Here is a 19068-nt window from a genome sequence, read left to right as displayed (position 1 = left end):
GCTCAGCTCAGTGTCATTAGGTTAAAAGAGCAATTGGGTGGTCAGGGCAGGTAATTGGGGGTCAGATGGTAGTAGGATTGGATCAAGAGGTTGGTCAGGTTGGAGGGGGGATTGTCATGGTTTGGAGGGTAGGCAGATCTGGTCGGAGAGGTAATTGATTTGGGAGGGTGCTGATTGTGTAGCTATCCAGATGTTGGACTAGGTTTTAATATGTCTAACATTTCCTGGATAACTACCCAGGTAAGGACTGTGGAACTGTCCAAAGTCTCCAACTCTAACTCAGAGTCTGAGACATTTGTGTTGGGTCCAAGGGAGCAGGGGAATTCCCACATAAGTTTCGTGCTTCAGGATGTCCACAGGGTCCCAAAGCATGTGTTCACTTGCATGTGTGGTCTCTGACAGTCCAGAGACCGCAAGATTTGGCCATTTATTTTTTGTGATAAAACCATTTTCAGCTGTGTTAGTAAAATAGCACCAGGTTACCTCTCTTAAATACACCAATGAATATTATTAACTCAAAAATAAAAAAAATTACACTGCCCGTTCATGTTGGTTCATGGAAAATATTGGCCTAGATCTTCCAATCAGCAGAGGAGCAGGTGCTCCTAGCACAAACTGTGTTGTAAACTGCCCACTTACTATTTTATGATGGAGCCTTTGCACCTTCTGAAGAATGAGCAAGAGGAAGAGTAAGTGAGCTGTTCCTTTGGGATGGGCTGCATTTGAACCAGGCTGGGACCAGTATCCTGGCCAATCATATAACTAGGGCTGTGAACAGGGCTTCAAACTAACAGAGTTGGGGGAGAGTTTGGGTGAAGGAAAATTTGGCAATCCAAACTAAAAGGTAGAGGTGTTGGAACAAAATAGCGATGTGTGTTATGATGCAGCAGATGATGGCCAGGAATTTTCAGTCAGCATGAGGGGACGGGCCCGACAAGCCGGCGCGTAAAATGATGCGCGATGACGTCATCACGCTATCTCACGATGTTCCACTTGGCAGACGCACGCCGGAGTCAGCTGTGCACCTGACGATAATTGATAGGCCTAATAAGGTCATTAATGAATTAATTAATGTCAAGTTAACGCTGCCCGTCCCACCTTAGGGTTGGTGGGCAGGCGAAAAGGTCAAGCGGCCTTTACTTTTTTTGGGAAACGTCATCCAGAAGGGGAATAAGATTTCCTGAAGCTTTCATCAATTAAGTAAAAAGTTTTCTTGAAAAGTAAAAACATGTCCCATCACATGTGACACAGTCACATGAGGGGACAGGTTTCATGAAATTCTTATTATTTTATTATTTTCAAAAGCACCTCAATCTCCCTGAGGCAGCTCCATGCTGGCCCCAACTCTCCCTCCCTCCCCCCACCCGCACAGGTAGCGCTGAGCGCTACGGCTTGCATGTTATGTTGAGCGGGCCTTAATTATAAAATAGCGGCATGGAGCTGATCGCAATTGCCTCTGTGACCGCTCCCGCCGAGCCCACTCGATGCTGGAAAATTTTAGGCCGATGTGTGCCAGGTGTTTAAAATCCACAAGGGAAACTCAATCCCGCTATCACATGGTTTTACAATTTATGTTTATTTCGAGATGCATGCACTGAATTCAGTAGTAATAAGTCCACCAAGACTCTAGAGATTTTTAAAAAATCTAAATTAAAATATTTATTAACAAAAGAAAAGATTTCAAGCACATACATAGGTCTACAAGAACTCCTAAAATCCTGAATTAACCTGACTCCCGTTACGTCCCCTTTAAGTCAACGGTCCAAAAATAGATTTTTTAGATTTTAAACAGATTCAGCTAATTAGCACAATACCCTGGACAATGGAATTCTGTAGACAGCAGGTTTCTGCACAAATTTTGGAGGCTTCACACACTTCTGTTGGGCCTTACAGTGCCTCCCCCTGACACACAGCCTCATTTTCCTTTCTATATGTTTCACCCTTTTCAATATGTAAATTCCATTGTTTCATATGTCTTTAGAACTTTTCCCTTTCTTATAATATAATTCTTTTCATGTTGCTATTATTCTCATTAACCTCTTTGAAATTCAAAACTCCCTTCAACTATCTAAAGATGCAAATTCCCATTACATCTTACATGCGAAGACCCCAACCATTTTTACTCATTAGCATATTAAATACACTTGTACACCTTACTTCATTTGATAACTTCAACTTGTAGTCTACTCGGCTGCAAAATGTAATTAAATCACACACACAGACAGAAAAACATAATCCCCATAAGCCCACTTTACAATAAACCAGAAAATATTATGAAAATTATTATACTCTCATGACAGGGTAAAGACAAGCAGAGTGGGACATGAAAGGCAGGAGAGTTTAATAAAAGCTGTACATCAGCAAATAAGGTAATTGGAGGGAATAGAAACTTAAAAAAACAAGCAATTAAATGTTCTTTGTCTGAATGCATGAAGCAACTGCAATAAGATAGATGAACTAGTGGCACAAATAGAAGTAAATGATTTAGTTCTAATCATCATTACAGAGGCATGGTTAAAAGGTTGAGAAATAAATTTTCTAGAGTACACAATATTTTGGAAAGACAGACAGAGTGCCAAAGGAGGAGGGGTAGCCCTGACAGTAAAGCATGACAAAAAGGCATTATCAAGAAAAGATCTGGCCTCAGAAGATCATGAGGTAAAATCAGTCTGCATGGTAAGTAGGAATTGCAAGAGTCAAAATACATTGGTTGGGATAGCTTATAGACCCCTCCCAAGTAGTTATGGGCAGAGCATTAAACAATAAATTATTGGCACTTACAACAAAGGAAATGTAATAATTGTGGGGGACTTTAATCTTCATGTAGACAGGGACAATCAAGTTGGCAAGGGAGGTCTAGAGGATGAGTTTGTAAAATGTTTTCATGACAGTTTCTTGGAACAAAACATTGTGGAACCAACTAACGATAAAGCTATCTTAGATCTAGCAAGGTGAATTCATAGAATCACAGTGCAGAAGAGGCCCTTTGGCCCATCGAATCTGCACCAACACATGAGAAACACTAGACCTACGTAGCTAATCCCATTTACCAGCACTTGGCCCATAGCCTTGAAAGTTATGATGGGCCAAGTGCTCATCCAGGTACTTTTTAAATGATGTGAGGCAACCCACCTCCACCACCCTCCCAGGCAGCGCATTCTAGACCGTCACTATCCTCTGGATAAAACAGTTTTATCTCACATCCCCCCTAAGCCTCCTGCCCTTCACCTTGAACTTATGACCCCCTTGTGACTGACCCTTCAACTAAGGGGAACAGCTGCTCCCTATCCACCCTGTCCATGCCCCTCTAATCTTGTACACCTTGATCTGGTCGCCCCTCAGTCTTCTCTGCTCCAACAAAAACAACCCAAGTCTATCCAACTCTCTTCATAACTTAAATGCTTCATCCCAAACAACATCCTGGTGAACCTCCTCTGCACCCCCTCCAGTGCAATCACATCCTTCCTTTCATGTGACGACCAGAACTGCACACAGTACTCCAGCTGTGGCCTCACCAAAGTTCCATACAACTCCAACATGACCTCCCTACTTTTATAATTTATACCTCGATTGATAAAGGCAAGTGTCCCATATGCCTTTTTCACCACCCCACTAACGTGCCCCTCTGCCTTCAGAGATCTATGGACACACACACCAAGGTCCCTTTGTTCCTCAGAACGTCCTAGTGTCATGCCATTCATTGAATACTTCCTTGTCAAATTACTCCTTCCAAAGTGTATCACCTCACACTTTTCAGGGTTAAATTCCATCTGCCACTTATCTGCCCATTTGACCATCCCGTCTATATCTTCCTGTAGTCCAAGACACTCGATCTCGCTGTTAACCACCTGGCCAATCTTTGTGTCATCCGCAAACTTACTAACCCTACCCCCCACATAGTCATCTATGTTGTTTATATAAATGACAAATAATAGGGGACTGAGCGCAGATCCTTGCGACTGGACATTGACTTCCAATCACTAAAGCATCCTTCTGTCATCACCCTGTGCCTCCTACAACCAAGCCAATTTTGAATCCACCTTATCAAATTACCCTGTATCCCATGTGCATTTGCCTTCTTTATAAATCTCCCATGTGGGACCTTGTCAAACGCTTTGCTGAAATCCATATAAACTACATCAACTGCACTACCCTCATCTACACACCTGGTCACCTCCTCAAAATATTCAATCAAATTAGTTAGGCATGACATCCTTCTGACAAAGCCATGCTGACTATCTGTGATCAAACCTTTTCTGTCCAAGTGGAGATAGATACTCTCCTTCAGAACTTTCTCCAATAGTTTCCCTACCACTGACGTGAGACTTACTGGCCTGTAGTTCCCTGGCTTATCTCTACAACCCTTCTTAAATAGCAGAACCAGTTTAGCTGTTCTCCAGTCCTCTGGCACCTCCCCCGTGGCCAGAGAGGAATTAAAAACTTGGGTCAGAGCCCCTGCGATCTCCTCCCTTGCCTCCCTCAGCAGTCAGGGACACAAATCATCTGGACCTGGAGATTTGTCCACTTTTAAGTCTGCCAAACCCCAATACCTTGTCACTCCCTATATCAATTTGCATAAGAAACTCGCAGTCTCTCTCCCCGAGTTTGATACCTTCATCCTCATTCTCTTGGGTGAAGACAGATGTGAAGTATTCATTCAACACTCTAGCGATGTCCTCTGGCTCCACCCATAGATTGCCCCCTTGATCCCTTATGGGCCCTACTCTTTCCCTGGTTATCCTTTTCCCATTGATATACTTATAGAATATCTTGGGATTTTCCCTACTTTTACCAGCCAGAGCTTTCTCATATCCCCTCTTTGCTCTCCTAATTGCTTTCTTAAGCTCCATCCTGCACTTTCTGTACTCCACTAATGCCTCTGCTGATTTGCTTCCCTTGTACCCGCTAAAAGCCCCTCTTTTTCTTCTCATCGTAACCTGAATATCTCTGGTCATCCATGGTTCTCTGGGTTTGTTACTCCTTCCTATCACCCTGGAGGGAACATGTTGAGCCTGTACCCTCCCCATTTCCTTTTTGAATATGTTGAACACCCTCCACTGTTCCTCTATAGATTTCCCCACAAGTAACTGTTCCCAGTCTACCTTGGCCAGATCCTGCCTTATTTTACTAAAATCCACTCTCCCCCAATCCAAAACATTTTTTTGCAACTTGTCGATTTCTTTGTCCATAACAAACTTAAACTGTACCATGTTGTGGTCGCTATCGCTAAAATGCTTGCCCACCACCACCTCAGCCACCTGTCTGGCTTCATTCCCCAGAATTAGGTCCAGCAATGCGCCATCCGTTATTGGACCCTCTACATATTGACCTAAAAAGTTCTCCTGTACACATTTCAAGAAATCCACTCCATCCAAGCCCTTAACACTTTCTATCCCAATTAATGTTGGGAAAGTTGAAATCACCTTATATAATTCCCCTATTGTTTTTGTTTTTACACACCTCCACGTATTTGCTCCTCAATTTCCCGCTGACTATCTGGGGGTCTATGTTAAACATAAAGCTTCATTCGATGCCCCTTCCAAGATGTCATCTCTCCTTACTGCAGTAACTGACTCCTTAACTAATAATGCAATGCCTCATCCTCTTTTACTCCCTCCCCTGTCTCGCCTGAAGATTCTATATCCCGGAATGTTGAGCTGCCAATCCTGCCCTTCCCTCAACCATGTCTCAGTGATGGCTACTATATCACAATTCCAAGTGTCAATCCTCATTCTTAACTCATCCATTTTACCTGTAATGCTCCTGGCATTAAAGTAGAGGCCATCCAGCCTTGCCTTACTCCCTTGATGCTTAATGCAGCTGTACTCCCTCTGATGATTGTTTTACTGTATTATGATGTGTCCCTATTCTGCTAACATTCTGTGACCCTCCCCCTGCTGAATTAGTTTATACTCCTCCCAACAGCACTAGCAAACCTGCCCGCAAGGATGTTAGTCCCACTCTGGTTCAGATGTAGACAGTCCCGCTTGTACAGGTCCCACCTTCTCCAGAAACAGTCCCAGTGATCCAGGAATCTAAAACTCTCCCTCCTGCACCAACTCTTAAGCCATGTATTCATCTGCACTATTCTCCTATTTCTGAGCTCGCTAGCACGTGGCACTGGGAGTAATCCAGAGAGGTCTTGCTTTTTAGACTACTGCCTAACTCCCTGAATTCTTGATGCAAGACCTCATTCCTCTTTCTACCTATGTCATTGGTACCAACATGTACCATGATCTCTGCCTTATCACCCTTCCCCTTCAGGATGCCCTGCAGCCATTCAGTGACATCCCGGACCCTGGCACCAGGGAGGCCACCATCCTGGAGTCACGTTGACGGCCATGGTAGCACCTGTCTGTTCCCCTGACTATAGAATTCCCTATTACTATTGCTCTTCCTCCCTTCTTCCCCTCCTGTACAGACAGGCTGCTTGTGGTGCCAGAAGCTTGGCTCTATCCGCACTCCCTGGAGGAACCAGCGCCCTCATCAGCCTCCAAAATGGAATACCAATTTGAGAGTGAGACCCCAGGGGACTCCTGAACTATCTGCCTGTTTCTTTTGGACTGCTTGTTGGTCACCCATTCCCTTCCTTCTTCAAGTTCCTTCATCTTCGGTGTGACCACCTCCCTAAATGTGCTATCCTTGATGCTCCCAGACTCTCGGATGCTCCACAGTGTCCCCAGCTGCCGTTCCAGCTCTGAAACCCAAGCTTCCAGGAGCTGTAGCTGGACACACTTCCTGCACACATGCTGGTCCCGGGCACTGGAAATGTCCCCAGCTTCCCACATGGAGCAAGAGGAGCACACCACAGCTTTGAGCATTCCTGCCATGACTTATCCCTTTAAATTAAACCTTTTAAATCAATTACTCTAGGGCACTTCTCTCCTGATCCTCATTACTGTAGAATATACAAACTATAAACCACAAAAAGACCTTAGACTATAAGCAATTAAAGTAGTAAATACCTTACCCACAACTTACCAGTGATTCCTTTCCCTTGTCGCCTCTACTGCTGCAGCAGGATAAGACCCACGCTCTGAAGATTTAAAAAGTTGGATAGCGAGCAACAAATGCAAAGAGCACATCGTCCCCTATGCACCAAATTCCTGCTTTGCACCAAATTGCCAATATCCACTCTGACTGTGCCCCACTCAGGATGTGCTCTCTTCCCTATTCATGTGCAAGCATTAGTAATATTAAAGTAAAAGATCCTCTGGGAAATAGTAATCATAAATACCAATCAATTTCATGTTAAGTTTAAAAATGACATATTCCAATCACAACAAGAATCTTAAATTTAAACAAAGCCAATTACACATGTATGAGGGAAGAACCGGCTAAGGTTAATTAGGTAAATAGATTAAAATGTGTGGAGATAAATGAACAGTGGGAAACAAACAATTCAAAATGTTCAACAAAACTATTACATTAAAAAACAAAAACTCAGCAAGAAAGACTCATCTGTGGCTCACTCAAGAAGTTAAGGATAGTATTAGATTGAAGGAAGAGGCTTACAATGTTGCAAAAACAGTAGGAAGTCTGAGTATTGAAAATGTTTTCGGGAGCAGCAAAAGGCCACCAGAAAGTTGATAAAATGGGAAAAAAAATAGAATATGAGAGTAAATTAGATAGAACTATAAGAACTGATTGTAAGAGCTTTTATGATGTTATGGACCATGATGGAAGGAGTCCACTGTTAATTTTAACCCCACTTTTTTGCAGGTTGGGACAATAATTTAAATGTTTAACTCACCCACAAAGCTGGCCAATCATTTACCTTTGATACTGTTATTCCCATCATTAAAAAAAACACTAACCAGATTTTTCCAATAAACAAAAAAAATGATTTATTAAAAAAACAAATAACTTTTTAAAAAAACAAGTTAATAAACTGGTTAACATACAAGTTGTAGTTTAGAAGTATAATGACTTTCCTTTTTTATAAAACTGATTTTCGAACCCTCTTACCACTTATGAACAACCATAAAACAGGACAAAACAAATACAGTCTCCTGCAGAAGCAGGAGAATGGGAATGTTTCTTTTGATATGATAAAATCTGAAGAGATCGCAATGTTGTTGATCTGACAGAATTCAGGTCACAATAGATCTGGAAGTTCCTTCAGATGGATTTGTTGGTTGAAACTGTCCTCGATAACTCTTACTTATAACAACTTTTCAAACTTTCAAAATAAAACAGATGAGTTATCCTGATGTGATGTTTGAGGAAAGTTTAACAAAAAAGTAGGGCAGAGGGAAGGAATGGAGGAGTTCTTTTCTTGCAGCTTGCTTCTTAGGCACGCACATACGACTCTCTGACTGAGAGTTTTAAAAGAGTAAAATGTTCAAATAATACTTATCCTAGGCTAGTTGTTTTTAATCAATCAGCAAGAGTCTTTAGCCTGGCAACAGCAATTCTTTATTAACTTAAATATACAAAGTATCTGTCCCCTCAGCAGATGTTTCCCACTGGACATCTTGATCAGTGGTTTCTTTTGAAGAATGGCATATTCACAGCCTCGAATTAATATTGCAAATTTTAAAAATAACTCGGGAGGAAGAATGTCCAAAATTCAATGTCCTTCAAATTTTCCAAAAACAGGCTCCTCACATGCCTCCACCCATAAGGAGTGAAACACCATTTCCAAATATGTTTTGTTTCAAAGCATATCGGAAGACATATACAACATATATATAAAAACTTAAAACATATACTCACCCATTCTCACTCACTCCTTATACAGAATCTCTGTATGGGTTCTGATCTTTTGATTTTTACATTATACTGACAAAAAATACCTTCTAGATAATGCATCGGCAATTACATTATCTTTCCCAGGAATATAGACAACCTTCAAGTTAAGGCTGGAGGAACAAACTCCATCAAAACACTCTGGCGTTCTGATTCTTAAATATTTCCATAAAGGCCAGTAACAATCCGAGGGTTTCCTTTTCTATGGTAGAATATCATTTTTGATGCCGATTTAACTTTTTAGTAAAGTATCCCACTTGCTTTTCTATGCCTGGTTCTTCACCTTGTAATAAGACTGCACCCACCCCCCAGGTCACTGGCATCGATTGCCACCTTGAAGAGTTTAGTGAAGTTAGGGGCAACCAACACTGACTCATGAGTTAAAATTGCCTTCAATCTCTTAAAAGCTGCCTGGCTCTCTTGACTATATTACCTTCAACTTCTTTTGAAATATGCCTGTTAGAGGTGCCGTTATTGTGCTGGAGTTTGTGGTCTAAATGTCCTAATATTTCAGAATTAGCTAATTGAATAGCAGGAGGTTCAGATGGTGAACTGTCTAAATCATCTTCTGCCTCACTGTCATTGTCTCCTTCATTCTCTACTCTCCTTACTACCTGACATTCCTACTCCTTCCTATCCTGGTCCTTACAATGGTATGGTTTCAATATGTTGATGTGACATAGCCGATTCTTTTTCCTGCAATCTGGGGTATATATCAAATAATTTATTTTACCAACCCACTTAACTACTTTGTATGGACCACTGAATCGTGCCTTCAGAGGGTCTTAAAGGCAATAACACTAGTATTTCACCCCCTGGATGAAATGTTTGGGTCTCAGATTTCTTATCTGCCCATTCTTCATCTTTGGTTGAGAACTTCTAAGATGTTCTCGAGTCACTTTTCAGGCTCCCGTGAGCCATTCCTGGAACACGGACACATAATCTGGTATGCAGGATTTGTCCCTCTGTCCTAAAAACATCTCTTTGATTAATTTCAGAGGACCTCTTTTCTCATGTCCATAGATTAATTCAAAAGGACTAAAACCGGTAGATTCATTCGGTGAATCTTGGGTGGCAAATAAAAGAAAGTCCAGTCCTCTGTCCCAATCATGGGGATATTCATGACATTCTGCTCCAATCATTGTTTTGAGAGTTTGATGGTACCTCGCTAAAGCTCCCTATGTTTGTGGATGGTATATTGTGGATTTATACCAAACTACTCATTATGTTTTGAAAAATTTTAGACATAAAATCGGAACATTGATCTGACTGGATCCCCATTGGTAATCCATACCTAGTTTAAAAAAAATTGGGTTAACTTCTCTACCACAACCTTAACTGCGATTGGTCCCAAAAGGATGGCCTCTGGAAAACAAGTTGTCATATCTGTATTAGTAAGAATATACTGGTGTCCTGCTTTCGTTTTCACTAACGGTCCCACACAATTTTCTAACACCCTACTAAATGTTTCTCCTAAACTGCTATCAGAATTAAAGGTGCTGGCTTGCTGCATGGTGTGCTTTTCCCACCATCTGGCACATAGTGCAGTTTTGTGAAACATGCCATATGTCCTTGTGAATACCTCACCAGTAAAAATGTGAACTTATGTTTGGGTCTTTTGGATCCCTACATGTCCTGCCATAGGAATCTCATGAGATATGCTTAATATTTCCTGATGATATTTGGGCAGTACCACTACTTGATGAACCATTCTTTGTCCATAGATTTCTTATCTGCCCAATCTGCCCATTCTTCATCTTTGGTTGAGAACTTCTAAGATGTTCTCGAGTCACTTTGCAGGCTCCCGTGAGCCGTTCCTGGAACACGGACACATAATCTGGTATGCAGGATTCGTCCCTCTGTCCTTAAAACATCTCTTTGATTAATTTCAGAGGACCTCTTTTCTCATGTCCGTAGATTAATTCAAAAGGACTAAAACCGGTAGATTCATTCGGTGAATCTTGGGTGGTAAATAAAAGAAAGTCCAGTCCACTGTCCCAATCATGGGAATATTCATGACATTCTGAGGAGGTCTCCACTTCCTCATCAGAATCCCACTTTAATATAGTAGCGTTTCAGAATCCCTTCTGCTGCAGCTTTGGTTTGAGCTGATTGTGCCACTTTACTTAATTCTGGATCAGCTTGCTGATCAGAGACAACTTACTGAACATTTCCTTCAGATTGTCCAAAAAAGTTTCAGATAGCCAAATATTTGTTTGTGGCACTAATTTTATCTGATGATGAATTTGTTAGCTATTGCTCGGGTTACTATATAAGAAGGAAAAATTCCTGGAACCTTTTCCTGCAACTGCTCTGTCTCCTTGACTTCACTTGGTCTTTTCGTAACCACTGAAGAAGCTACTACTTTGACTCTGGCTAAATCATTTCCAAGGAATGAGTGAACTCTATCTATAGGCAAACTATGAACAAGTCCTACTGTAATCATTCCAGACATTAGGTCACACTCCAGGTCCACCCTCAACAAAGATAAGGGTATATACGGCCTGCCAATACCATTCACTAAACCTTGGCATTTAGTGAACTCCCTCGTGGAAAAGTCAAGCCCTTGCTCAGCAAAAGAGTATGGGTAGCCCCTGTGTCCCTAACTGTAACTATAGGTTTGCCTGCTTCACTTAAGGAATAAGCAGTTACTTTTCCTTTCAACAAGAATTCCCTGCAGCCTTCAGGTACCTTGTTCACCTCACCTGCAATCACAGCAGTGTTCACACTTGGACTCTCAGCTGCAGTTAACATTGCAACTTGTTCAGTTATATTTTCAATTAGAACTCTTTTTCCTGAATCATCCTTATGTACCCCAATCAGTCCTATAGATTTCCCACACAAATTCCAGCAATTTTCTTGAATGTGTCCCACCTTGTTACAATAGAAACCCTTCGGCCCTTGGACGTCACTCTCACCCTCAGAATTTTCCTTTCTGGTCTGAGGGGGAGATTTCAGCACATTCCCAGTTGTCACTTCTCTTCCCTGGCTACTTAACTTACATTCACCCTCCCACTCTCTATCCTTATCAGGTTTGTCGGGGTGATGGAAAAAGAGTTCGGGTTTATAGGCAAGCTCATAATTATCAGCCATTTCTGCTGCCTGTCTAGCTGTTGAAGCCTTCTGGTTCTCTACATGAGTTCTTACTACTGGAGGGAGTGAATTTCTAAATTCCTCCAGGAGAATTATTTCCCTAAGGATCATGTAAATGGCCTCTACCTTTAGTGCCCATATCCAATGATCAAAGCTAGTTTACTTTACTCTCTCAAAATCAGTGGAAGTCTGCCCAGGCTGTAACCTTATGTTTTGAAACTTCTGCCTATATGCCTCAGTGGCCAACTCATATGCACTAAGAATAGCCTTCTTTACTGCTTCATAATCCATCGCCGGCTCTTCCCAAAGTGATGCATAAATCTCATGAGCTCTGCCCACTAACCTACTTTGCAGGAGCAATGTCCAGTTTCCTTTTGGCTACTTCATTTGCTTAGCTACTTTCTCAAATGAAATGAAGAATGCCTCTACACCCCTTTCCTCAAATATTGGAAGGGCATGCACAAATTTAAACATCACCTCCCCGGACTCTGGGTTAGAATAAGCTCTCCTGTCCACTGAATGTTCCCAAATATCTGGTGCCTCTGTTTTAAATTTCAGCCTTTTGAACTGATATTCCCTTTCCCATTCCTTCTCCCTTGTCTGAAATTTCAGTTTTAGCTGCTTGAATGCTCTTTCTCTTTCTGCTCTTTCCTATTCAAGTTTAAGTTCCTCCATTTTTCATGTTCAAGCTGCTTCATTTGCAGCCGAATCCTAGCTAACTCAAAAGACTCACCATCTGGAGAGTGTGGTCTGTCTTGTATCCCGTCCAATTTCAAATGCTTCGCTATTACCTCAACTATGTCTGCTTTCCTCACCTCTTACAGTTAATTATAACTTCAACTTATCTGCGAATCTTACCTTTGGTTACATTTTGTAAACCAGTCAGGAGTAAATCTTCCATCTTTAAAAAGTCATAGCAACTCCCAAAACCATGTCGGTTACTAATGAATCAGAAACCTGGTATCTGTCTTTTTATCCTTTAACAATTATTAATCTACATCCAATCACTCATTGTCGGTGCTTCAAATCCCATGAGAGACCCCAATCTTATGTTACAGACCATGATGGGAGGAGTGTGCAGTTAATTCTAGCCCCACTTCTCCACAGGTCCTAACAATAGTTTAAATGTTTCATTCGCCCACAAAACTGGCCAATTATTTACCTTTGATACTCTTATTCCCAGCATAAAAAAGCTCTAAGCAGGCTTCTTTTAGTAAACACAAAAAAAAGTTGATTTATTATAAAACAAATTGCTTATTTAAAAATAAGTTAATAAGCTGGTTAACATGCAAGTTGTAATTTAGACATATAACGATTTTCATTTAAAAAAAAAAGAGATATTTGAACTTCCATACACTCATGTGCAATCACAAAACAGGACAAAACAAACACAGTCCCCTGCAGAGGCTGGAGGATGGGAACATTTCTTTTGAAAGGATAAAATTCAATGAGATCTCAATACTGTTGATCTGACAGAACCCTGGTCACAACGGGTCTGGAAGTTCCTTCAGATGGATTTGTTGGTGAAACTGTCCTTGATGACTTTCTTATCACAACTTTGCAGACTTTCAAAATAAAACAGACAAGTTATCCTGTTAAGACATTTCTGAGGAAAGTTTAACACAAAGGTAGGGCAGAGAAAAAGGGAAAGGAGTCTTTTTCTTGCAGCTTGCTTCGAACGCATCCATAAACCCACATACACACACACACACACACACACGCGTACAGTTTCTGACTAAGAGTCTTAAAAGACTAAGATGTTCAAAGAATACTTCTCTTCGGCAAGGCATTATTAACCAATCAGCAAGAGTATTTAGCCTGCAACAGCAGTCCTTTGTTAACACAGCTGGTATTTCCCGCTGGACATTTCTCTTGACCTGTGTTTTTTTCCTTGGAGAATGGCATATTCACAGCCTCAAATTAATATTGCAAACTTTTAAAAATAACTCAGGAGGAAGAATGTTCAAAATTCAATGTCCTTCAAATTTTCCTAAAACTGGTTCCCCACAATAAGTATATAAAAAGAGTGTAGCAAAAGTAAACACTGGTCCCCGAAGAGCGGAGCCAGGAAAATTATCCTGGGAATGAAAAAATGGCAGAGGCATTGAACAAATATTTTGTGTCTATCTTCCTAGTAGAAGATGCAAGTTTCACACTAACAATAGACGGTAATCTATAGGCTAAAACAAGAGGAAATTGGAGATAAAGCGTTGGAGAAACTTAAGGGACTAAAATGCAACAAATCCCTGAGACTTGATGGCCTACACCCTAGGGTTTTAAAAGAGTTAGCTGTGGAGATAGTGGATATGCTAACTATGAATTTGCAAAATTTCTTAGATTCAGGAGCAGTCCAATTAGATTGGAATTTGGCAAATGTTACACAGCTTTTTAAGAAAGGAGGGAGGGAGAAAACAGCAAACCACAGGTCAGTTAGTGTAACATCAGTTGCTGGGAAAATGCTGGAATGTATTATTTTAGAAGTCTTAACAAAGCACTTGTTCTTATCATACTATACTTTGTTAAGTCAACGTGGTTTTACTAAAGGGCAATACTTTTTGACAAATTTATAAGGTATCTTGAGGACGTAACTAGTAGGGTAGATAAAGGGGAGCCAGTGGATGTAGCATACTTGGATTTCCAAAAGATATTCAATAAGGTGCCACACAAAAAGCTAATAGGCAAGCTGAGGGCTCATGGAGTTGACGGTAATATATTAGAATGGATAGAGGATTAATTAAGAGATAGAAAGCAAAGCGTAGGCATAAACGGGGCTTTTTCAAGTTTGCAGACAGTGAATAGTGGAGTATAGCAATGATCAGTACTGGGGCCTCCACTATTTAGAATCTATATTAATGACTTAAATGAAGAGACCAAGAGTAATGTATCTAATCTTGTTGATAATACCAAGCTAGGTGGAAAGGTAAGCTGTGGGGAGGACACAGAGATTGCAAAGAGATATAGACAAATTAAGTGAGTGGGCAACAACATTGCAGATGAATGAGAATGGAGGGAAGTGTGAAATTATTCACTTTGCTTGTAAAAAAGGAAAAGCAGAATATTTTTTGAAAGATGTGAAACTTGTAAGTGTTGATGTTCAGAGAGGTTTGAGTATGTTCATACAAGGAACGCAGAAAGTTAGCATGCAGATACAGCAAGCAATTAGGAAGCCAAATCACATGTTGGCCTTTATTGCAAGGGATTTGGAATACAAGAATAAAGAAGTCTTGCTGCAGTTGTAGCGGTTTTTGTTGAGACCATATCTGGAGTATTGTGTGCAGATTTGGTCTCCACATTTAAGAAAGGATATACTTGCATTGTACGCAGTCAGTGAAGGTTCACCAGATTGACCCCTGGAATGAGGGAGTTGTCCTATAATGAGAGGATGAGTAAATTGGGCATATATTCTCTGATGTGATCTCTTTGAAACCTTGAAAACTCTGAAGGGGCCTGGTAGAGATCATTTCTGCTCATTAGGGAATTTAAAACACAGGGGGCACAGTCTCAGGATAATGGGCCTTTCATTTAGGACTGAGATGAGGAGAAATTACTTCACTCAAAGGATTGTGAATCTTTGGAATTCTCTACCCCAGAGGATGGCTGATATTCCATCACTGAATATATGTAAGGCTGAGATAGACATATTTTTGGTGTCTCAGGGAATTAAGGGATGTGAAAATTGCACTTCATGGTGTCCGGGGGTGGAGGCAGGTTCGTGACCTGCCTCTCAATTTCCACCTTCAACTGGAAAATCTGGCCTTGTTGAGATAAACAAAGTGAGTCATTCTCAGTTGGTTGGATTTATTAATTTTCATTGTTTCAACTTGCATAAAATTGCACAAACTGAACACTCCATCAAATTTTGAAGGTGTGATTGCACGAGTGAGGAATTCTATGGAAATTTAGCAGACTTAACAGATTCATATGTAATGGTGAGAACGTGTTGGAGAAGAAAATGGATGTTTCCAATTGCTACAGGTTGAATTAATATTACAAGATCAGCATCAGGGGAATTAGTATCTGGATGCTTAATAGATGCAAGTCGTTTGGGGTGTAACTCTGTAGGAATTCTGTTCTATTCTATAAAAACAAACTTATGAAGCATCTTTAATGGAAGGAAAAAAATCCCAAGGCACTATCCAATAATAGACACTGAGCAGATGAGTTTCTGTGCCATGCAGTGCCTGCAAACTTCAGTTGTTTTTGTACATTTTATTGTCTGTTATTTCAACTGACAACCGATCGACCTTGATTGTACTTGATTTAGAAGAGATAAGAGTTCCAAACCATTTTAACCACATCAACAGTTTATAACAAATATAACTTCTGACAAAATATCAAATGGAAAGGAAATGAACTTCTTTGGGAAGGGAATACCTGATTCACTTGTAGTTTCTGGTTGAAAGTATGATTGCACCTGCTGAATGCAACTAAACTAATTATGAAAGTATTGTGACATGCCAACTATTTTGTGAAATAGCCCTTTGGATTCCACAAATCCTTTTCAGATAAAATGGGCTTAACAAATTTCCACTTCACTGTTAATGAAAGCATTTCAAATCGATCGCATTCTGAAGCTTCTTTTTATATACTACTGGTAGTCGCATGCCTAAACCTATTTCCAGTAGATGATTAATCTTTGTCAGCATTTTAAACAGTCCTTTAAAAGCAATTCACAGTGTTGTAATTTTGATCTTTGTTTGTTGTTGATAGAGGAGCACTTCAGACAGTTTCTTCATAAAATATTCATATAACATTATTAGACACATGCAGTCATACAGTCTGGTTTAGGTAAAAATTTAATTTTGAATAGAAAGATGGAAAGATGCAGAGATTGGAAACAGATCCATCTGGCATCGGAGAAACCATAATGACTTTAAAAGCTTCGGATAGATTAAATGACTTTCACAATCATTGTCTTTTGAAGCATACTTTATTTTGTAGTGGGTTTAAGATAGCAATTTGCATCAAATGATGTGTTTTAAGAGCAGCTCATGGAAATTTGAATGTAATTGGGAGAGGGCAACACATGAAAAACGAATAGAAAACATATAATTGCATTTTGTTTTCATAGAGTATTTAGTTTAAAAATTAATGAAACTGTAGTCAATGGTTAGCAAAACTAGTGTATTTGAATGTCAAAAACTAATAAATGAAAGAATAGATCACGACTTATGCAGAGTCTGGAAGCACTCATCACTAAGCAGTCCAAGCTATTTACCTGTATATGCAATAGCTTCAAATTTTGATTAGAGAAGTTATCGAGATGTAGGTGTTGCACAATTAAGTGTTGGTATTGACTTTGGTGGTTCTCAATCATTTCCCACATGGTTAAAATGTTAGATATGCCAAGTAGTGCTTTATTTGTGATATGTTACAACCATGGCAACTGTAATGATAAACTGTTCCAGGAGAGTTGTTTGAATTGAGCCTGAATATGAAATGGGTAGTGATGGTCAAGCATAAGGACAAGATAGCTGAAAATTCAGAAAAAGGTGAACTAAAAGATAGAATATGTGGAAAAAATAGAGAAAAGAAATGCACAATAATTTTGTGTACATCAGACATATAGAACAGATTTGGTTGTGCAGTGCCCTAGAATGTTTATTTATTTTAGGTTGACCGAATAATAGGTTACAATTGTAAGCATATTTGAGAGATTAAACATAGTGCAGTCGATTGAGTTTCCACAAATTTGTTCTAGTTTTATCAGCCTGGGTGAAATTAACTGAACTAGTTCAGAAGTTCGTGGAAACTCAAGTGTAAGTTACATCAAATGTTAATCAAATCATATAGAACAAAAATGTTCAGTGTTGTAGCAGAAAAGCAAGACACTACCAAAAACCTCTGCCAAAATCACCAGTTTTACACAATTCATCATCAAACAGTGGCAAAACACATGTACCCATTCTGTTACATCAGCAACATGGATGAAACGTCCATGAATTTTGATATGTCCAGCAACCAAACCGTGGAATAGAAAGGTTCAAAAACAGTTCTAATGAAAATCACAAGGCATGAGAAGGTAAGATTCATGGTGGGGCTAGCCTGCATGGCCAACAGAATGAAATTAATACAAAAACAGAATTACCTGGAAAAACTCAGCAGGTCTGGCAGCATCGGCGGAGAAGAAAAGAGTTGACGTTTCGAGTCCTCATGACCCTTCGACAGAACTTGAGTTTGAGTCCAAGAAAGAGTTGAAATATTTCCTGTGAAATATTCACAGGAATTTTTTTTTGTAACTTGGTTTAGTTGGTGCTGTTGCAGAAGTGAAAATCTGATTGGCCAGAAACTTACTTGTGTTGGGCGGGTTAGGCGAGAGCAGGTAGGGGTGGACACGGAGCTGATCGCCAGCCGTGATTGCTGCATGCCACCATTTAATGTGGGCGGGCCAATTAAGGCAATGCGACTACCTGTGCAGGCAGGGTAGGAGGGAGAGCTGCCTCAGGGGGATTAAGTTGTTTAAAAAGTTTAGTTATAAAGTGCAAAGTTATTTAAACATGTCCCCTCATGTGGCAGTATCACATGAGCTGGGGCATGTTTTTATATGAAGAAAAATTGTATCATTTAATTAATCAAAGCTTTATGAAACGTTTCCTAAAAAATGCGGTAGCCGCTTGGGCTCTTCATCTCCCAGCCAACCTTAAGGTCGGATGGGCAGCGTTGCAAACGATTTTAATTGGTTTTTTAATGGCCTTAATAGGCCGTTGACGGTTCAGCAGGTGCGCAGCCGCCTCTGGCGTGCGCCCGCAAAGCGAAAGATTTAAATGATGCACAATGACGTTGGAACACAAGCCTGAAGTCATCTTGCATCATTTTGCACGTTGACACGTCACCGCCACCACCCAACCACCGCCCCCCCCTCCCCCCCACCTCCCCACACACACAAACACACACACACACACACACACACACACACACACACACACACACACAAACGCTGACAGCAATATTCAAGCCATTGGTTCGTTTCAGGGAGTCACGGGAATGATGAGTGCAAGAAGGCAAAAAGGTGATCAAAGACTTGGGAGAGGAAAGGAAGGTTGAAGATTGGTTAGTAGTTAAGAGCAGTGGTGAAAAGGGTGGGATTTTAAGAACCAAGAGAAGATGTGCTTTTGTTAATTGCGCATTTAATGTTCTATAATTGTCTATGCCTGTTAGACCCAGTGGATTGAGGATAACATTATGGACAGGGGAGAAATGTGGGGTGATTTTCCCTTTTCCTCG

The sequence above is a fragment of the Carcharodon carcharias genome, chromosome 7 (assembly GCF_017639515.1).
Source record: "Carcharodon carcharias isolate sCarCar2 chromosome 7, sCarCar2.pri, whole genome shotgun sequence".
Taxonomy (NCBI): domain Eukaryota; kingdom Metazoa; phylum Chordata; class Chondrichthyes; order Lamniformes; family Lamnidae; genus Carcharodon; species Carcharodon carcharias.
The sequence above is the reverse complement of the archived record's forward strand: the minus strand, read 5'-3'. Positions refer to the sequence as shown.